The sequence below is a fragment of the Mustela nivalis genome, assembly GCF_964662115.1.
Source record: "Mustela nivalis genome assembly, chromosome: 10".
NCBI classification, from domain to species: Eukaryota; Metazoa; Chordata; class Mammalia; order Carnivora; family Mustelidae; genus Mustela; species Mustela nivalis.
In genome coordinates this window covers 103,785,980-103,808,330 of record NC_139029.1, presented here as the reverse complement: position 1 = coordinate 103,808,330, position 22,351 = coordinate 103,785,980, and the positions used below count along the sequence as shown (strand labels likewise).

The 22,351-nt window shown below is 43.4% G+C and overlaps 1 protein-coding gene and 1 long non-coding RNA gene across 17 annotated transcripts in view; one reads left to right on the top strand and one right to left on the bottom strand.

The window, feature by feature from the left end:
* The window catches only part of LOC309842734, a 28,760-nt gene extending 11,762 nt beyond the window's left edge, over positions 1 to 16,998 (bottom strand). Inside the window, exons 1-2 of the long non-coding RNA XR_014299750.1 lie at positions 16,826 to 16,998; positions 16,301 to 16,436 (exon numbers count right to left, since the gene is read on the bottom strand). This is a non-coding gene — a long non-coding RNA (uncharacterized lncRNA). The remainder of the gene's footprint in view (positions 1 to 16,300; positions 16,437 to 16,825) is intronic.
* A 100-nt stretch (positions 16,999 to 17,098) lies between these two features.
* The window catches only part of RAP1A (RAP1A, member of RAS oncogene family), a 78,041-nt gene continuing 72,788 nt past the window's right edge, over positions 17,099 to 22,351 (top strand). For 2 of the 16 annotated variants that reach the window (XM_082687417.1, XM_082687422.1), the window contains exons 1-2: positions 18,114 to 18,199; positions 20,302 to 20,371. The gene's annotated coding sequence lies outside the window, so the exon portion shown is untranslated. Of the gene's footprint in view, positions 17,277 to 17,307; positions 17,367 to 17,992; positions 18,200 to 19,756; positions 19,979 to 20,301; positions 20,372 to 22,351 lie in introns of those variants that run through there. The other 14 variants (XM_082687419.1, XM_082687424.1, XM_082687418.1 and 11 more) reach the window with 14 other exon arrangements.

Below are 22,351 nucleotides of genomic sequence, written 5' to 3'. Positions count from 1 at the left end.
ACTACCACTGATCTGGCCCAGAACCTGGAAGCCTTCCATGCCTGTTTCCCAGCATGTGGGAAGGATAATGATAGCAAAGGAAAATTGCTACCTACTACCCCACCTGTCATCACTCTTAAGTGTGACTGACTTGACCAACTTCAGAATGCTGTGGAGATTAAAGAGTATTTACTGTGTATTCTGAGATAAAAGGTGACGAAATTACCTCGTAGGGCTGAGGCAAGCCATAGGATGTTAGCTGGAGAGCCGTGAAGATTTGACAGACTGTTCCTTTATCTGGTCGATTGAACTTAAAATTTTTGTCTAGGTAGAATATTTTAGATAACAATTATCTTCTTCTATCCTCTGTGAAATACCTCCACCTCACTCCTTCCAAGTTGGGGGCGTGAACAGCTGTGTTGGAATACAAAGCCCGCTCCTCCCAGTTGAACTGTTGAGGACTGCGAATTCAAAACACAGTGAACATCTTCTCGACTCGTCTTCATCTCATGCCTACCTACTAAGGGGAGAGTATCTAGCTTCTTTCTTCTCTGGCCTTCTCTTTTTAATGAAACAAGTAAAATTTGTGGGGTTGAGACTCTCCTCACCTTTTGGCCTGAAAGTTGCCTTTGCTTTTCTCAGCTGGGCTCTTTCACGCTCATTTCGGAAATGTGGCTGTTTATTTGCTAGGGGGCCCCTTGGCTGCCTCTCCGCTCAAACTTCAAGAGCACAACGGAAAAGAAGGCAACCATCATTTGCAATCGGCCATCCCAAAGCTGGGTGTGGGTCAGAGAGGGGGAAGCAGGCGAGAGGAGGCCTTGGGTGCTGGGCTCACAAGAGCTGCGCTAAGAAGAGGAAGTGGGAAGAGGCCCGGTGGCTGCGGTGGAGACTATCAGCCAAGTCAGCACCTACAGACGGGTGAGGACAGCCAAGAAGCGTGTGCCTGGTGCCCCACAGGGAAACTGCCACAGCAGTCAGTATCAGGGGCCAACGAACCGAATTTCTGCACGCTGTCTGCATTCTTGGACACTATCAGAACGTCCCCAGACATTTGGGGTCAGAAGTCGGTTCTCATGGGTCTGAAATCTCTGTCTTGTTCTCTATTCCACGCTCCCCCTCAATGTAGCGCTTGGATCCTTAGTCTTCTTTGGGTCCCTGGTACATACTGTTCCCTAGGGATCAGGATGTCCACCGTTTAGCCTCTACCCTTAAGTCATTTTGATTTTTTGACTTGTTTACAGCATCACTGTTCCTACATACCCATCTTGCATTGTTGCTTGCTGTCTTTGGTATCCTTTTCCTTCTTCCTCCTTTTGGGCCAACCCATGGATGACCATTCCACAAAATGGTTGAGCAGTGAGTTTCTGGTCTGATAAACTTAGCCTTAAAACAAGTTTAGTTGCAACAATCTTGGGCCGTATGTCAAAAGTGAGGAGCAGTGTGTGTTGAAACATCCAGACCTGTTGCCTCTCTGAACAGACCTCGGGCCATCTTTATCTCGTTCTGTGACTCATCATCCTCTCTGACTCTGGTCTCCATGCTGTGAGGTTTGCCGTGGGGTTAGTTGTGAGAGGAAGACCTACTGACAGAGGTTCAAGTTAGCAGTGGTAATACTCCATTAAACCTCAGACAGAAGGCTGACATGGTTTCTTACCTGCCAGTAATCAGTAACCACAGGACAGAAGTGATTTCCAAGATTTGGGATTTGCTAGGTGGCTGTCATAGCTAGCAACCTACAGGGGAAAGGGGATACCCCAAATGAAGCTATTCTCTAATGTGTTGGGCACGGTTGGTCTGCTAAGCATGGTGGCTTGCACATTTTTATGGTTTTGCCATCGTTTTGGCAGGATAAACATCTCTAAGGGCCAATTTACCCAACTGGCCACCACCTACCCGTGCAAAAACAAACAAGTTTCTTTTTTTTTTTTTTTAAAGATTTTATTTATTTATTTGACAGAGAGAAATTACAAGTACACTGAGAGGCAGGCAGAGAGAGAGAGAAGGAAGCAGGCTCCCCGCTGAGCAGAGAGCCCGATGCGGGACTCGATCCCAGGACCCTGAGATCATGACCTGAGCCGAAGGCAGCGGCTTAACCCACTGAGCCACCCAGGCGCCCCACAAACAAGTTTCTTTACTGAGAAGAAAACCAAAGCTTTGGCAGAGGACAGGGACAATGTCTTCGGATCCCCAGGACCTCATGGTCTCAAAATATATTTATTGAGGTCATTTGATTATTCTGAGGGTTAATCATATGTGATTTTCCAATCCTTTCAGTTTCAGCATGGTCCTTGGAGGGTAAATCTCTGTCCTGGAGTACAGCCAGGTAATAGATCGTGGGCAGACTAAATTCTCAATTTGTATAAAACATGGAAGGAGAGGAAGAAGAGCAGTAGGAGCCTGAGCCTCTCCAATGCTTAGAATTAATTAACTGATTAGTCCACTGATGATTTTTAAAGATATTTCCCTCTAAAAATTGGTGGGGAGATGCAGGTGGGTCCAAGGTAGTCGCCAAGATGGCCAGAAACCCAAAAACTGTTACGGGCAAAAGTCTTGGCCTAAGAGCAAAGAAAACTGGGCCATAGCATTGGACTGTGTGTTTCTGAGGTCATGTCAACAGTCTCCTGGGCCTCGGCTTTTGCCTGCTCAGAATGCAATTTGTTCAGACAGTACAGCTGGGGGCAGCAGGGCTTCCGGGACAAAAGCCTCGGCTGGTGAGAGAAAATCAAAATAATCCCCATTAAGATCCCATTATCTTAAAAATTAGAAACCCTAATGAGAGGCTTCCAGAGCGAGTGGAGCAGCAGGAGGGCACCTCTGATGAATGCTGTCTTCTGTGAGGATGTCGCTGGCACGGTGGGCAGGCTGAGGGCCGGAGCTCCTCAGAGCAGTTTCCCAGGAAGCAGCCAGGATGGATTGGGCCCCTCTCCACCCCCAACTCAGAAGCCATGAACAGATAGAGAAGCACCCAGAAGCGAGGCCAACACCCCGAAGGAAACCCCTGGGCCTGAGGGGTGATTGTCTTTAACCCTGCATATCTTTAACTCTTCCTCAGACACTGAACAAATTTAACTTGGAAGGTCCCAGATTCTCAGTGTGATACCAACTGAAGGCAGGTAAAATGCCCACAAAGGTTCTCAGTCTGGGTTCCCCTCAGATTTCAGGTAGGGGAGCCTCTGACATATGAGAAAGTAGCTGGGGACCCTTCCTCTGCTGGCAGTGAGCTACTATGGAAACACCACTCACAGACCTGGCAAATGGCCTCCAGGGTATTCTGTCCAAACACTACATCTCCTCCCCAGCTCTGCATCCCATCTTGAAACTCATCTAGATGTGTCTCCTCATCTGGTGGCATGGGGCCAGGAGCATGCCCAAAGGGCCTAGCCCATACAGGGGCTGCTCGGGGCCTGCTAGCTCCCCCGACCCCCGCACCCCTATTGGAGCATCAGAGATTATCAGGCAGCAAGTCGTGGTGTTGTTATTATTACCCTGATGTGTAATAATAAATCTACATGGTGCCATAAATTAAGGCAAGGCTCTGTTCTCACTTTACACACTGCCAATAGTTTTATTGTAACAGCTCGAAGATGTGAGTTTTCCTTTTTAGGCAGAGCAGAGGAAGCTGTGAAATGTGAAGAGAGAACAAAAGGAGATGAATGCAGTTCGCAAGACAGCTTTGGGCCACCTGACGGCTCCTCAGGACATCCAACACCTAACATGTTTGCGCTGAATGGTATCACGGAACTGGAAGGCCTTACAATGCCTACGAGCATTCATTTGAATTTATACTTTCCTGTCAGTGTATCTGCATTCCGCAGAGCTGGCTTCCCTGACGAGACTCATAGCCCTTTCTCTCAGGGGTGAACCTGAGCCAACTGTAAGATCACAGATTGGTTTGGGAACTCATTAAAGTCAGCAAATGAGCATTAGGGAGAGTTTGTGTAGGCTGAGATTGTGATAATCTGTTCATTTTGGTAGTTACAGTTCGGGGGATGAAGAGAGGGGTGGCAGGACCCTATAACCGCCCCCCCCCCCCCAGCAAGATTATGATTTGTTTCAGACGCCTGTCCAGAGATGCACATGCTCTGGCTTTTCCTTCCTTGCAACCATTCACTTCAGTTCTACAGGAGGCAAGGGAAGGCCTTGAGATAGGGAAAAGCCATCAAAGGAGTACAAAGTTCAGAAAGGCCTCCAATCATGCCTCCCCCAACCCCCACCACCTGACACGTCAGGAATTTTGTCAGGCATCCTGTTCCTTGGTAGCAAATTGTTAGTCAGTAAAATATTTCTTTTTTCTTTTTTTTTTTTTTTTAAGATTTTATATATTTATAGGACAGAGAGAGAGAGCACATGGGGGAGGGAGAGAGGGAGAAGCAGGTTTCCCACTGAGCAAGGAGCCCGATGTGGGGCTTAATCCCAGAACCCCAGGATCAGAACGTGAGCTAAAGGCAGATGCTTAATGACTGAGCCACCCAGACATCCTTCATTCAAGATTTTTTAACCTGCTGGTTCTAGAGCCTTCCTTTTATCTTCTTCCTCTTTAGGTCTCACCTGTCTGTGCTTTACGTGTCACTGTACCCCTGAAAGCTTATTAGGCTGTTGAACAAATAGTTGATACCTAACATATAAATATTGATTAGTTGACTTTCAAAATAGTCATCGAGCTCATTCTACAACTACCAGCTCTATCCCCCTGGTTTACCATCATCCTGGTATTATTCTTAATGACCTTCCAGTCCAGAACAACTGACTCCCTTGGTACTCCCCTTGGCAAAATCCTAATGCTCACCCCTTTACTCCTCCTTAGAAAATTCTATACTCCTTCACTGTAGTCTCACCGACAGGAAATTTCATTCTCTGAGCTTGGATGGTCTCATGAATTTTATTTTTCTCTCCTAGGTTTTCCCCTAATACTTTCTACCTCTGGTTAATCTGTAACAACCCTAATCAGTACAAACTCTGGAAAAGCTGAGGTCATAGCTTCTGAATCTGGTTTGAATTTGGGATTTGCTCCTGCAAGTCAAAATTAATATTATAAATTTACTGGAAGCATGTTTCCTACTTTCTGGCCTCGAACTAGTATTTTTTACACACAAAGATTGGTATCTGGTTCAACTTATTTTTTTTTTTTTAAGATTTTATTTATTTGACACAGAGAGAGAGAGAGAGAGAGAGCAGAGAAGGAATACAAGCAGGGGGAGTGGGGGAGGGAGAAGCAGGCTTCCCCCTGAGCAGGGAGCTGGATGTGGGGCTTGATTCCAGGACCCTGGGATCATGACCTAAGCCAAAGGCAGATGCTTAACTACTGAGCCACCCAGACACTCCTCAACTTATTTATTAAATGAAAAAGAAATTTCCAACTCCTTCCCTGGCCTTTCCCTATCTCACCACTGCCCACTTCCCACACCCCCCACTCCCCCACCCTCTCCCATGTGGAGTTACTAGCGAAGGGAAAGATGCAGTCCTGGCTTGAATTCCCCTTAGGTTGTATCATTGTTTGGAAGTTATTGGTTCTCATCCAGAAGCATACAGGGAAAAAGCAAGGAGTTACTGTTTTAGCTCAGCCATATAAGGTAGCAAGGGCCACCTGGCTGGCTCAGTCAGTTGAGCATCTGACTCTTGATCTCAGCTCAGGTCTTAATCTCAGGGTCCTGAGTTCAAGCCCATGCCCAGCGAATGTTAACAAATATTTTTCAGGCATTTCTGTTGTTCCCAGTACTGTATTGTCCATTATATAATCTCGTTTAACTTAATTCTTGCCCTTTTAGGTAATAATTGATGTTTTCATTTTATAAATGAGGAAGCAAATGTTTCGAAGTGCTACGAAGGTGACTTGTGTTGAGTGGTAGAACCAGATTTTTGGATACAAGGTCTACTGTTCTTTGCATTTCATCATGTTTCCTTTTGTTTGCTCCCTAACTATATGCTAATAGAATCCTATATGCAGGGGCACCTGGGTGGCTTAGTGGGTTAAAGCCTCTGCCTTTGGCTCAGGTCATGATCTCAGGGTCCTGGGATTGAACCCCCCCATCGGGCTCTCTGCTCAGTGGGGAACCTGCTTCCCCCTCTCTCTCTGCCTGCCTCTCTCCCTATTTGTGATCTCAGGTTGTCAAATAAATAAAATCTAAATAAGAAAAAGAAGAATTCAATATGCAAGAACTGGAATCTGTACAAGATGGTGGCTCTTAAGGAACCCACAGAATACCAAAATCCATTTACGGCAAATACCATTCTGACACAACCCCATTCCAGAGCTGGCACTGGCTCCTGGCTTTCATCTAGTAAATACTCAAGTGATACTTCATGAAAAGTTAATACAAATTTCTTAGTGGAAATTTGGCATTTAGGACATCTTTAAGATTGGGTCCAAGTGTCAGGCAAAGGAACAGGAAGCCTGATAGTAGGATGCTGGCTGCATGCTCCTTTAGGCTAATAGATTCTAAAAGTTATCCTCACTTAATTGGTTGTAAACAAAATTGAAAGTACCATGAAAGTACTATGAAAATAGTACCTTTAAAAAGGTACCTGGAATCATAATGTCAACTCAAGAAAAACCGGGAGGTAGTAAATAACCATTTATGTGTCCTACAAAAGCAGCAAATGAATATGTTCCTTAGCATTGACTACGTGTAATTACCATTGTGAATTTTTACATATTATTTCATCTTCACAACAATTCAATGAGGTAAATGTTATTTTCATTTTATAGTCAGAGAAACTCGGGCTCAGAGAGGTTAAGTAACATGACCAAGGTCACAGAGCTGAAAGAGTGGCAGGACTAGAATTTGAACTCACTCACACAGGATGATTCCAGAGCCTACATGTTTAATCACACTTAGAGTTGCCAGATAAAATACAGAATGTCCTGAATTTCAGATAAACAAACTCCAAATATTTCATGGAGCATATTTATCCTAAAAGCATATCTGTTGTTTATCTGAAATTCAAATTTAGCTGGACATCTTTTCTTTTTGCTCAGTAAATCTAGTGAACGTAAGCACACTCTTCTGCCTTCTATAAATTTCTATCTATATCCAGGCTGCTTAATTCAGAGCTTTACATACGCTTGAATTTTATTACAGAATAAATAACATTAACTCATATCCCCAAAGTTGTGGCAAGCCCTCTTGGATTCCTTTTCCCTCCATTTACTGACGGCTGGGGACAGCCGTCTCCTTGATATGGCAGTTCAGCGCAAGCTTTCCTCTTCTGATAAGAAAAAATTTTGCTTACTGTTGGCGCATTCTGGCCTCCTGCCTACATTGGGCTTTCCTCCAGTGGCCAGCAGTGTCCTCTCTGGGCTCATCCTTATCCAACTTCCCTGCGGCAGAAATCCTTGATTCTTTCTAGGAGTTACAGTGCCGCGTGGCTGTGTAGCTGCTCCCTTCCTGATGATAGTGTTCCCAGAAGGTAATGGAAAAGAAGGAGCTGGCTACAGTTTAGCAGAAACGGGCCCTGCATATAAAGTCTGTCATATAAAACATGCAAATAGGTAGTGCACACATCCCCAAATAAACAACTCTTGCTTACCTGTGTGTTCACTCTCCTCTCCAGAGTAGTTTCCTGCAATGCACGACACGCACCTGACTGACTCCTGTTACCACCCAAATGACCTGAGCTGCAGAAATAGAAATTGCTTTAATGGCCACTTAGGAGACACAGGGATTGTTCTTCAGATCAAAAATGCATTAAAAAACAAATATAAAGGGCTTTGGAATTAGCTCATTTTTTTAATCTTTTAATAATGTGAATAATTGAAAAGTGACCCACGTATTTACAAACTTGGATAGATACAGAAACCACCCTGATCATCCAGGTTTTTAAAATCTTTCAAATGGTGTGAATTTTTATGAGCCCAGGATGAAATACTGATAGATAATATTTATTATAACATCTTGTTATTATGTCGACAGGCTCCGTGACAGCACTGTAATGCCCAATCAGATAATTTTTACCAAAACCCTGTGAAATTCTGTACTTTTATTATATTACAGATAAGAACACAAGAGGCTGCAAGAGGTTAAGCAATTTGCCCAAGGTTGCACAGAACCTTGTCATTGGTCAATGACAGAACCTGCATTTAAACCCATGAAGTCTCACTCCAGAGACCATATGCTTAATTACTGAGCAATAATGCCTCCATGACATAAGATCAGTAACTATAGCTTCAGTGGTGAAAAAGCAGTTTTGGTTTAGTTTTTAATTTCAAATCTGTTGTTAACTCTTTCATTCCAGAGGTTCTCTTTCTGAAAAAGTAAAGGATATCCAGGAGGAGAAGAAGGTGGGGGGAAAGTAGCCAAGCTGGTTAGGATTAAATTAGATGACTACATCCATAGAAACATACAACCTACTAATACTGAATCATGAAGAAACAGCAAATCTGAACAGACCAATTACTAGTAAGGAGACTGCATCAGTAATCAAAAACCTCCCAATGAACAAAAGTCCAAGACCAGAGGGCTACCCTGGTGAACTCTACCAAACTATACAAAGAATTAATACCAATCCTTCTCAAACTCTTCCAAAAAAAAAAAAAAGAAGAGGAAGGAACACTTCCAAACTCATTTTACCAGGATGGCATTACCCTGATACCGAGATCAGACAAGGAAGCCACAGGAAAAGAAAATGACAAGCCAATATTCCCGAAGAATATAGATGTAAAAATTCTCAATCAAACATCAGCCAACTGAATTCAACAACACATTAAAAGGATCACACGCCATGATCAAGTAGGATTTGTTCTAGGGATGCGAAGCTGGTTCAACGTCTAGAAATCCGTCAAAATAATACACCACATTGACAAAATCAATAGATGCAGGAAAGTCCTTGACAGTATTCAACACCCATTTATGATAAAAACAAAGAGGATAGAGAAGGAAAGGACCTTAACATAAAGGCTACATAGGACAATTCCACAGCTAGTATCATACCCAGTGGTGAAAAATCTGAAAGCTCTTCCTCTAAAACCAGTAAGAAAACAAGGATGCCCACTTTCATCAATTTTATTTAATACAGTTTGGAAGTCCTAGGTAGAGCAATTAGGCAAGAAATGGAAAAAAGGTAACCAAGTTGAAAGGAAGAAGTAAAATTATCAGTATTTGCAGATGACATGATATTACATATAGAAAACCCTAAAGAGTACAATCGAAAAATTATTAGGATAATTGAATCCAGTAATGTTGCAGAATACAAAATCAATACACACCCACAAAAATCTCTATACTTATAATAAACTATAAGAAAGAGAAATTAAGAAAAAAGTCCCATTTACAATTTCACCCCGCCTCCAAAAAGGAAAAAACATAGAAGGTGAGCTCCTTCACAGAGGTCTGGTGATGATTTTTCTAAATCTGACACCAAAGATAAAAGCAACAAAAGCAAAAATAAACAAGTGGGATTACATTGAACTAAAATATTTCTGCACATAAAGGGAAACCATCAACAAAATAAGAAGGCAAACTACTTACTCAGAGAAAAGATTTGCAAATCCTACATCTGAAAGGGGTTATTATCCAGACTATCTAAAGAACTCAAGCAACTCAATAGCAAAACAACAACAAACCAAACAATCTGATTAAAAAATGGACAGAAGATCTAAATAGACATTGTTCCAAAGAACAATGACAAGACAGACAGATGACCAACAGGTACATGAAAGATGTTCAACATCACTCATCATCAGGAAAATACATGCTAGAACCACAATGAGATATCATCTCACACCTGTCAGAATGGCTATTAGAACAAAAACAAGAAGAAACAAGTGTTGATGAGGATATGGAGAAAAGGGAACCCTGTGCCCTGTCGGTGGGAATGTCTACTGGTGCAGACACTATGGGAAACAGTATGGAGGTTCCTCAAAAATGAAAAACACAACTATCATATGATCCAGTAATTCCAAGACTATTAATCCAAAGTCAATGGAAACCTGCCTCAGAAGGATACCTGCAACCCCATGGTCACTGCAGCATTATTCACAATAGCCAAGATATGGAAGCAACTTAAATGTCCGTGGATGGATTAATGGATAAAGAAATTTACACACACACACACACACACACACTCATGAAATAAGTCAGAGAAATACAAATACTATAAAATCTCTCATATTTGGAATCTAAAAACAAAACAAAACAAAACCCAAGCTCATAGATACAGAGAACAAATTGGTGATTGCCAGAGGTGGGGGGGTAGGAGAGTAGAAGCAGGTGAAGAGGGTCAGAAGGTTAAAAAGCAAACTGGATGCTGTATGACTAGTACCCAACTCACAGCACACGTGACTCACCACACGAGTCAGTCAGGCAACACCTGTACTGGTTTCTGCCCTGCACAACAGGACAAGTCTACTGATCAATCACTCACTCGGTTGTATGTCACAGCGATCTCAAGTTGCCACAAAGGATTCTAAATGCTTACTCTTGTTTTTGCTGTACTTAATGTCAACTGCTGCTATGATCTGAATGTTTGTATCCCCGTACAATTCATATGTTGAAATCCTCATCCCCAAAGATGATGGTATTAGGAGATGGGGACTTGGGAGGGGCTTAGGTCAAAAGGATAGAGTTCTCATGAATGGGACAGGGGCCCTTATAAAAAAGGTTCCAGAGAGATCTTTAGCCCCTTCCACGAGGTGAGGACACAACAAGAAGGCACCACTGCAAACCAGAAAGCAGGCCCTAACCAGAATATGACCTTGCTGATGCTTTGATCTCAAGCCTTTCAGCCTCTGGAACTTGAGAAATAAATTTCTGTTGTGGACAAGCTACCCAGTCTGTAGTATCTTGTGACAACAGCCTGAATGAACTAAGACAATTGGTAATAAAAAATCTTGTGGACCAGTTTGTGAACCATACTTAAATAGCACTAATAAAGAAAAGATCAGCTTAGCATATAATTAATTAAAATACAAATATGTTAACGAATTGGATGGTTGGCTTATATTCTCTTCCTAGCCCTCCCTCTACAACACACACACACACACACACACATATTCCTGAAATATTTATTGAAAACCTACAATATGTCTCGTGTATTTCAGGTTCTGAGACTATAGTAATGAACAAAACAGATCAAGTCTGTGCCCTCAAGGAACTTATATTCTAATCCAACCAATGTTTTGTTTTGTTTTTTTCCCATCCAATGTTTTGACACACAAAGGTCTGGGTTCCACTTTGAGATCTTGCCAATTAATAGCTCTGTGCTTCTGTGCAATTCATTTAATTCCTTTGAGCAAGTTTTCCCCTCTGCAAAATGAGACTTATAGCTACTTTAATGATACTGTTGGTAGGATTAAATTAGGTCCTGTGGAGTCATTCTGGAAACTGTAAAATGGTAAACCAATACCAGGTCCTTTGTATCTTTTGCAACAGCATAAAGAAGCAAACACTCAGTTAAGATTTGTGACTAAATGTGTGTAAGGGCCTCTATGTGTGAGGTATATTTTTTGTGTAAAATATGCCAGCTCTTCAAATCCTTAAAACCACTGCACCAACAGGAAAAGTGTATTAGGTATTATGGGGCATACTACTCTTCAGTTACACGTTTCCAGGAATCCTAGTCTAAAAACACATTTTCCAAACACTGATTGGATGGAAGCTTCTTTTTATGGATTTGTATCACAACCTGAATGCTTTAAGGGCCCTGTTCATAAACTGACTGTCGGAGTAGCGAGCTATGTTAGTCCTGCTAGATCTAAGCATGCCTGAGCTGTCTAGGATTACGAGATAGAATCGGGTTGGAAAAGTGCTCTAAGTCTGGGAAGCCTTTGGAAGAACTTCTCAGCAAACCTAGCATGAAAAGAAGTATAGCTCGTCTGTTTCTTCAAAAGTTTGAATTTCATGGTAGGAAATGTCATGGATATATTGTTGTTTGAATTTTAAAGTAAGTTCATTAAGCCCAATGATGAAAACTATCAAAAGAATTTGCTCCTAGGGTATCTCGGTGGCTAAGCCATTAAGGGTCTGCCTTTGGCTCAGGTCAAGATCCCAGGGTCCTGGGATCGAGCCCCACATCCGGCTCCCTGCTCTGCAGGAAGCCTGCTTCTCCCTTTCCTTCTGCTGCTCCTGCTTGTATTCCCTCTCTCGCTATATCTCTGTCAAATAAATAAAATAAAATCTCAAAAAAATTCCCCTGAAAATGATTTTTTCTTAGAAAAAAAGAAAGGCAAATCAGCACCCTCTCAGCACAGCATCGCCAAAGACACTGTGGCAGTCCAACTCTGGAAACAGAAAGATCCATTCACCAGTCCAGTCACTCTCCGGGTCAGCGGGATCGTAGGGGAGATCGTTGTCACATGCAGCTCTAGGGACATCCATCTCCCGGAGCAAAGACTCCTCTACCTCCATGCTATTTCTAGCATCCTCCAAGAACTGCCTATCAGTTGTGTCATGATTATGATCTGTTTCAAAAGCTGTTCCCCACTTCACTTTTTCCCTGTTGATTCTTCTTCTTTCATTCAATGCTTCTAAATTTCTAAGAGCGCTGCCCCAAACCTGGCGTTCCGACTTAAGAAATTCTCAATTGTAACAGGAGTGCCATGAAATAATTGTTTTTCAGTTTCTTCTGCTTCTTGCCCTTTTTTGTTTCTCCCAGGATACAAGGACATTCTCTTTGAGAGTTGATGATGGCACTCAGAGATAGAGGCATAAATGCTCTTCAGATTCCATGAAAGTGTACAACTCAATCCACTGGCTGGTTGAGGAGTATCTCATATGTATGAGCTGCAAGGCTGACCGGAGCACTAATGTAATTAACATACAGTAATCTACAAGAAGGGATATTTAGTAATGGGTATAAAATGGCTGCACAAAACATAGGGCAAGGCAGCATGTCAGTGTCACAGGTGAGGTGAAAAAACAAACTATGGGATTTCAGAGGAGAAGGAAAATCAGAAAAGGTTCCAGGATTTCAACAGAGTTGGGGTCTGCAAGAGGGGATGTGGGGAAGGCATTGCTCCAGGTAGAGACAATATAGGCCAAAGGGTTGGCTCCTTTGTGAGAAGTCTGTAGGAACTACAGCCAGTAGTTCAAGTTTGCTTGAGAACCAGCTCTTTCTAAATAAGGGTGTCCAGCAAGGTGAGGCCGGAAAAGTGGGATGGAGCCACATTCCTGGGCAAACGCCAGTTTGAAATTGATGGTGAAACGGGGATAATTTTAAAAATAGGGTGGAGTCCTGATTTGGCCACTGCTTTAGAAAGGTGGTTCTGGCAAGAACACAGGATGGATGTAGGGGGAAGGAACTAAGCAGGAGGCCAAAGAGGAGACTACAGGAAAAGTCTGGACTGGGGGGTAATCAGTCATGGCAGCAGAGGGAGAGAGGAGCGGGAGGTGGAAGAGACGTTGTATAGGAAGGACCTTTACCCATCTGTCCGATACAGGAGCCCCCAGTCATATGTGCCTATTTCAGTCTAATTTAAATTTGTTCAAATTAAATAAGATTGAAGATCCAGGGGTACCTGGGTGGCTCAGTGGGTTAAAGCCTCTGCCTTCAGCTCAGGCCATGATCCCTGGGTCCTGGGATTGAACCCCATATCGGGCTCTCTGCTCAGCAGAGAGTCTGCCTCCCCACCCCCTCTCTGCCTGCCTCTCTGCCTACTTGTGATCTCTCTCTGTCAAATAAATAAATAAAATCTTAAAAAAAAAAAAAGATTGAAGATCCATTTCCTCAGTTATGTTAGCCCCATTTCAAGGGCTCCATAGCCATGGAGCTACTGCACCAGACTACATAAAGAACATGGCAGAATGTTCCATAGGATGGTGCAGACTGTTACACTTTGGGGACTGACGGGGCACAGGGATGGGGAAGATTGCAGGCGGCTGAGGCTTGGTGGCTGAGTAACTGAGAAAGGTAGTGTCATGATGAGAAAAGGGGAAATCAGGAGAAGGATTTAGGAGCAAAGATGTCATTTAGTTTCTGTCAAACACCAGGTAGAATAAAGGGTGGACACAAATGCATGGGTGTTCTTGGTGGGAGGAAAAAAAGAAAGGTAAAGTAAAAGCCTCAGTGGGCTCTCCTAAGGCTTGTAGAGAGGCCCTAGCAGGGTCCAGTTGGCTTATCCCCTGATGCGTTTAGTTTCTCTCCAGCTCATGCAGCTCCCTCAACCTCCCCCAGACCAACGGCTCAAGAATGCTGTGACAAGGGCAAGAGCCCGAAGGCCCCGCTGGTTCCTCAGTTCCACGGCTCCTCCCTGAACCCATTTTTCTCATAGATGCCTTGGCTTCCTCTTTCCCAACCACCTCACTCACCCTTCCCCATGCTTGATCCTTGGAAAGTCCCCTTTCCCCACTTATTTGACTTCTTCCTCCTGAACTATTCTTTCTCACAGGCAACACCAAACCATTGACCCCCCATTGCTTTTTTACTTGCCTCTCTCCCCTCCCAGTTGAGATTTCAAGGTCTGCCACTATAACCACTCCCTGGTGTAGACACCCTTACCCCCTCATTGACTTTCATCAGCAAACCTAGCCCTGGTCAAGTCCAACCCTCCTACATTCCCCCAAGAAACAGCATGTGGCTGGAGAATAGCACACAACCTTACTGAATGGTCTCACTTTTAACATAGGACCACCAGCTGAAGAAGGCCCTCAGTGCTGTCCATACTGTACTTCTCTAGTAACTCTTCCACTTTTCAGGGGAATTCTTGCTCAACTGCTTCTAGCTCCTTAAATAGCCAACAGCCCCTCCCCATTCACAGTTCTTCATGCATAGAGTACAGGAAAGCACACAGCCCAGCTCTGTCTCCTCAGACCCAGTGAGGTAGTCAGCACATACAGTACTCTGTAGAACCTGGGAAAATGTGCAGTGTGTGTATGTGTAGGAGGGTTGGGAGGATGGCTAAAAGGCACCACTCCTCCAGTGAGTAATTACAAAAGGTCCCCCCCCCCTTCCTCCAGGTGGATGTAGCTCACAGCTGGGTGGGGAGAACAGGGGATGGATTTTAGCTCCCACCTGTCTGTCCCCTTCTGCTCCACAGTGGCCTGAGCATGCCGTCACCAAATGCACCACCTGACCTACCTCCTTTTGCACCCTCAGACTTTGCCTTCTGCTCCCAAATAGTGTGTGAACATACTGTCCTTGGCTCCTATCCAAAGAGCCACTTATATGCTAGGTATCACTGTTTCTCATCTTCTTGAGGACAATCTTTCTCCACTAGTTTCCTCTTGCCTTCTGTTCCAACACATTTACCACTCTAAATTGGTCTAACATACCAACAAAGGAACATCTCCCATTTTAAAATACTCTCCCTTGGGGTGCCTGGGTGGCTCAGTTGGTTAAGCCTCTGCCTTCAGCTCAGGTCATGATCCTGGGGTCCCGGAATCGAGTCCCGCATCGGGCGGGGAATCTTCTTCTCCCTCTGACCTCTTCCCTCTCATGCTCTCTTTCTCATTGTCTCTCTGTCTCAAATAGATAAATAAAGTCTTCAAAAAATAAAAGAAATAAAATACTCTCTTTCGATCCCAAATACTCCTGGGACTACTACCCTTTTCTCAGTTGCTCTTTACAGCAAATTTCAAGAGATGTTTAGACTTGCTATAAACACTCTCTCTTCCTCACTTCCCATGCTCTTGTTAACACACCCTAATCAGACTTTCTCCCCGACGACACCATTGAAACTGCTTTCATCAAGGACATCGGTCACCTTCATTTGGCCAAATCCAGTGTTCAAACTGTCCTCAGCTTAGTAGTTTCGGCAGTATTTGATAAGAGTGATGACTCCCACCATCCAGAAACAATTCTCTTATCTTCAGTCACTCACCCTTTCCTAGTAGTACTTTGATCTGACTGGTAGCTCCTCCTCCTCCTTTTCTACTTAATCTCCTGAGTGTTGGATTCCTCTTAGTCCTCTCCTCCAGCTACTCTCCGTCCGTAAGAGCTTTTATGTAGACTTCAGGCTTAAAAAGCATCTATGGGCGGATGAATCCCAAATTTATACCCAACTATCGCTGGATATAAAACGTTGTACTCAACATTCCATGTAGATGTATAACATGTACAAAACAGAACTCCTGATTTCCCCATCCCCAAATTTCTGTTTGAGTCTTCCCCATCTTTTGTAACAGCACCACCATTTACCCATCCTTCAGGACCTGAATCTAAGAATCATACATGATGTTTGTTCCCACGCTTTCTGCCAAATCGATTCCAATTCAAAATGTATCTGAATAGCCGCCTCACTCCTTTAGTGCCATCCTATTCCAAATTACCACCAACAACATCCTTTGTGGTCTTCTTGTGGATATTTGTGCTTCCCTATTGTGTATTTTACACATATTAGCAAGAATAACTTCTAAAAATGTGAATCAGATGTGGTCATTCCTGTGCTCACCCTCCCACGGCTTTCAGTGGCTCTTAGGACAGGCCACGAGGCTCCACAGGATTTAGTCCTTCCACACCTCTCTGCTTCACTACCACCGCTCTCTGGCTAGCTGGTTCCATTCAGCCATACTGGCCTTTTGCTGTTCCTGCAATCTAGCACATGTATTATTATCACCACTCAGTTTATGGGTGATTATCTTTCAGCTTGGAAAGGCTGTCCCCACCAATCACCCCCCTACTATCTGTCCCGTCACCAACACACACACCCTAGGTATTTGCTAGGCTCATTCCTTCCTATCGTACGTATTTGATAGGTGCTGAAAGGTCTCCTCTGCGGGGCAGTATCTGACCAGCTATAAAGTCACCACATTCCTGGCTTTATTTTTCTTCACACAACTTATCACTAGCTGAAATTCTTGTTTACTTGTTTGTTCTCTGTCTCTTCTCTCCCACCCCACCGGAATACAAGCGTCAGGAGGACCTCTGCTTGCCTATGGGGTTATACCCTGAACCTAGAACTGCGTCTGGCACTTACTAGGTGCTCAATTAGCACTTGTTGAATGATTTCATTCCCTCCAAAATTTTATTCCTCCAGAGTTTTCGGAACCTTCCTCATTTCGTTTCTCGCCTTAGGCAGCCTCCCACCCAGCCCTCCGCAAGGCCCCCAAACCCCGCTTCTCCTACAACGTTCTCAGCTCTCACCACCCTCTTTTGCGCGGCTCCTTTAAGCGGACTCCGGAAAGCCGCAGGGAAGGCGGGGCCGAAGGCTCGCCAGCGCGGACTCGAAGGGGCGGGGCGGAGCTGGAGGCGGAGCCTGCGTGCTGCGTGCGTGCGCGTTCTGGAGGCGCCGCCGCCGCCGCCGCCGCTCTCGAGGCCGCCGCAGCCGCTGCCGCCGCCGCCGTCGCCGCGCAGAGCCGGAGCAGGAGCCACGGCCGAGAGGCGGGAGGAGGTGGAGGAGGAGGTGGAGGAGGCGCCGGACCGGGGGGGTGAGTGAGGGGCGGGGAGCCCGAGTCGGCCCCAGAGGGAGCTGGGGGCGCGGGTCGGCCGAGCCAGGGTTGAGGCGGCTCATGTCGCCGGTCAGTCCCCTGGCTCCCCCTTCCTCCTCCGCGTTCCCTCGGTGTCCGGGGCGGCGGCCCGGGGGCCTGGCCGGCGGGAGGGGCCGGGGCTCCGGGAGGCCCTGTCGCCGCCGCCAGAGCCAGAGCCAACCACGCCCGCGGACCGAGCCGGTCGACTGTGGCTGGGCCTGCGGGAGACGGACGGGAGGGGCCCGGGCCGGGTGTGGGAGAGAAAGAGGACATTGTGTCCCCCCACCCTCCAACTCCCCGAGGTGTCATGGCACAAGCCCGTTTCCCTCGCCGTCTCCTCGGACACAGTGCCCTCGCCACTCACTGCCCGAGAGATTCAGAGGACTGGACATCGCTGCCTTTTCCCCCTTCTTGCATGTCCCCAGACTAGGGTCAGACCTTCCCGCAAACCCAGCTCTCCCCTTGGGGGTCACGCGAAGAGGGGGTTGGAGGGTTGGGTGAATTTTCTGCCCTCCTGCGCTAGAGAAGGTGCGGGTAGACGGGAGGGTTGCTCTCTCTGCGTTCACTTCTGTCAGGGTCAGGGTCTCCCTCTCCTTCCTTTATTCCCCCGGTGCAGAGGGCTGACATCTCTACATACCACTCCACCTCCCAGCCCCTTTCCCGCCCTCCTTCCCTCACGTCTTCCGTAGCTTGCCATGTGTTCGCCTTTTCAGCGTTGCTCTTCTTGGGTCTCTGCTGCTTCCCTGAATTTTGTTAGGGAAGGGGTCACCGTGTGATTCTTGGCTTCCTTCAGACCGGGGCTGGTAGGAGTGTCGCTTGTCCCCTCAGGAAGTTAAGGACCGTGTCTTCGGCGGAATTGTGTAATCTACTGCTACCGGGAGAAGGTGAGGGAAGACACTTGTGCCCGAAAAAATGGGATCTTCTCACAGGGCTAAGTGCCAGGAGTTTGGACGACCTTTTAACCTCTTGGAAAAAAGAACTAACGCTGAGTTATGTATTCCTTTTTTGGGAGGGAAGATGGTTTTGTCACTGCTTTGAAGGGAGGAGAAAAAAGGGATATCAGGGCAGGAGGTTAATGGGCCACAGCCTTACAGGTGGCCACAGTTTTCTGCTTCCTGGGTGTGGGATGATGATTCTTTCTGTTTTTATCACAGTAAGAGTAAAGTAGCAGCTCATAGTTTTAACGTGGGGCGCCTACCTTCAAAAGCATTCTGCAGGCCCAGTCTCAGAAGGGATGCTGCTGGAAACAGGATTTGGAAACTTTCTTCTGGTTTCCTGTCAGTGTGTGGAGGCGGGCATGCGTATGTGTAGTTTTTCTTTCCTTTTGATGTAATTGAGATCTGCAGTATTTTGACATAATAAACACTAAATGAGGCCTGGAGCCCCTTTCTGTCTTTACTATGATTTCTTGTAACACTTTCTGTTTCGAAATTATATTTGCCTTGGTTGAAATTACATTTTAGTCTGGTGTTTCACTGAACCTTGTTTCATTGGTATTTTCAATTATGTACTGCAAAATATGATTAGATGTAAGGTATTGAGGATCACACCTGCCTGGCACAAGGTAGGCAGTTGATATTTTGTGGATGAATTGAGTGATTACGAAGATGTGGCTAGATACTATGTATCTTCTGTCCTTTTGAGAGGTGGCTTATATTAGAATATTCTACTTTACTTCCAATATAAAATAGTAATTCTTAACCTTTTCTAGGCCACTGACACCTTTGAGATTATGATGAAATATGTAGTCTCTCTCCTCAGGAAAAAAAAAAAAGTAATAGACTTTTATGCACAAAATTTTGCATTCAGTTTCAGGATCGCTCTGAAGCCAAGCATAGATACCTGTTTCAAAAGGAAACTGGAATCCCTGAGTATTATTCAGTTCCATATTAAAATTGTTTAAAAGCCTTTGTTCACTTTCTGTGTGACCTCAAGAATAACAGTGTCAATACTTAACAGACTAAACTTTGGGTCTTTAGGAACAAGATTTAAGAATAATTGTTACTACAATTTAATGAGGAAAACTTGTCACTAATAACTACTACCAGCCAGTTTTAAGCTAATATACTAATGGCTTCCAAGGAAATAAAATTGTTGTAGTTACTTTTGGCAGCCCAAAATCATAATCACAACAGACTTAGAATTTTTATTGTACAAACTCCTTAGTAATATGATCAGCTTGAAAACATTCACAAATCAAACTATTCATTTTTCCTGTTCTCTTCTGAGCTTGTTTATATGCATGATTTTTCATGTAGTTAATAATTATTGTATCAGCATTTAATACTAATTCAACAAATGCTTTTTGAATGCCTATTGTGTGAATAAAATCAAGTTCTTGTCAGAGAGCTTATATTCTCATCAGGAGAGGTGAGCCATAACCAAATAAATGCAGAATATGTTAGATGATAAAGTAGGGTGAGGGGAAAGAGAAAAGCAGTGGCTGCGAAGACATGTGACTAGAGCAGGGACCTGAAGGAAGTGAGTTAGGCGTATGTCTCTGCAGAAGGTGAGTTAGGTGTGCTCTCTTGGGAAAGATTATAGGCAGAGGGGACTGCAAGTGCAAAGATCCCCTCCGAGTACTTTGCCTTTTGAGAAGATAGTAAGCAAGAAGAAGTGAGAGAGCTTTAGGTTAGAGAAGTCACCGAGCCTCGTAGGTCATGGTAAGAACTTTGAATTTTACTTCGAATGAAATTACCAATCAACTATTGGAAGATTTTAAGTAGAAGAGTTTGTGAGAATCCTTCTGGCTGCTCTGTAGAAATCAACTTGGTGGGGAGTTGGGGTGGGCAAGAGTGTAAGCAGGAAGACCAATTAGGAGGCTAATCTTTATGTTAAGCCATTTTCGGATGTTGCAAAATAGTCCATCTACCTGTTGCTGGGCTTTTAGGTAGCTTCTGTATCCCCTACTAAAATTACAATGAAATGAATACTTTTGTGTATGCAACATAATGTTTTGGCATATTTTCTTGGGATTGATTTCCAGAGGAAGGACTGCTGAATCAAAGTGTATGAATTTACTTGTCTTCTTGATGTATCTGAATTCCTTCAATGAGGTATGTTTTACTAGTTAAAGTGATAGCCACAGTTTTTGATCTAGCTTAAGGCAGTGTGACTTGAGTATTATTTAATACTTGAAGAAATTATTTGAGTTATAAAAGAAAAACCTTCTAGATTGTTAGGTTGAATTTTCCAGTTGCTTGAATTTAGAGTTCATATGTTAGTTCACCTCTCCAACATTTAAAAATAGAGTGCTAATTGTTGGGGATACAGAGATGAATTAGACAGGCTTTTTGTCCTCAGGAACTTTTACATTCTGTCCTAATTCAGAATCTAATAGTCAAATAACTTTACAACCTTGCCCAAGTTTACTACCATCCATGAACTTTGTTATTATATGACTGATGATCTTTTGTATAAAATAGACATTCCAATCAAGCATCTAATTTTTCATATTGATAATTACTTTTCTTTTTTTTACAAAGGAATTTTAAAGTCATATTTGTAATTTATTTTATTTCTGTTTTGTATGTCTTTAGAATCTTACAACTGACAGACCCATGTTTTGTTCTTTGGAATAAATTATGCAACTAAGTACTTAGTTGAATTTTGTTGTAATTCTTTATAATTATTCAAAACACGGGGACTCTTGTTAAATAAGGTTAGCATTGCATCTTTGACATTTTATTAAGTTTATAAGGGAGAATGATATAGGTCTGTTTTGATAGAAATTTCACTACTGTGAGGGCATTGCTCAGCATTTCTGGTTCTGAAATTTAGATGGCTTGATTTGGCAGGAGCAGGGAACTCCACCATCTCTAAAGTGAGTGAGTTGAATAATTGAGTTACCTGCAAGCACCTAGCACTGTGTCTGACACATGCTAGGGATCCAGCAGATGTTCACTGAACCTCAAATAACCTCTAAGTTCCCAGTTGTAAAATTCTCTTATTTTAGAAATTCAGTTTAAAAATTTGTATAAAGCGTTTATATATTAATGTTGTGGTGAGTTTAAATTTGTGAACATCATTGTACTTCCTCCTGATGTTCCTTTTCAGATTAAAACTCATTAATTTTAAAAAGAGTTATGGCATATTTCCAAGTATTTTCTGTCCGTTCTGATGTCATATATTGCTGCATGACTTAATGCCAAATTCACATCCTATGGAAGTGATTAGTGTTAAACATAAATATATTTAAGCTTTCTTATGTTGCTGAGATGAAGCATCCTTTACCCCCCACCCCCTTTTTCTGTGCATGAAATTTGGGAATTACAAGTAGTAGTTTTCTTATGCTTTTCAGTCTTTAATGTACAAAGATAATGTTGCCCCATTCGGGTTATGAATTTTTTTTAATAGTGATTAAGGACACTGAATGATTCATATACTCTTTACAGTCCCCTTCTCACAGTTTTGAGATGAGTGGTTAAGAGGCCAGTTTGTTTCAAAGTAAAAATGATCCAGAAGAATATTGGACCTATAAGCTTAGCTTATGATGTACTGATCAACAAAGCAGTTCAGCAGAGAACTATGCCATGCTCTCATTTACACTTGAAAATAGGCCTTTTAGACGTAGAAGGTACGTGCATGCACCAATAAGAAAAGGAAAATTGTGTGTGATGATTAAGGTGGAGTTGAAACAAAAGATAATGTACTTTTGTAAATGGTCTTAATGGTTTTAATATGCTTTTCAGAAATACATGATATGCGCAGAGAGGATTAAGTGTGTTTCGTGAAATAAACTTCAGTTAGTAGACAAGTTAATATTTTTTTTAATAAAGGTACAGATGACTTATTTATTTAGGCTAATTCCAGATAAATCTGGAAAAAAATTTCTTGCATACCCACTTTTCTGTCTCTAGCCTATGTAGTCTCCATTGCTAGAGATTGGTTCAAAGTGTAGAATGATAAAGTCAACCAAATTTGGAATTAAATACGTAACTCTGTGTTTGGTTTTAGAATATATTTAAGTTAGTCCATGTTTTATAAGAATAGAATATGCTAAACTATACACTGTAATTGGTAAAAGATACTGTTCT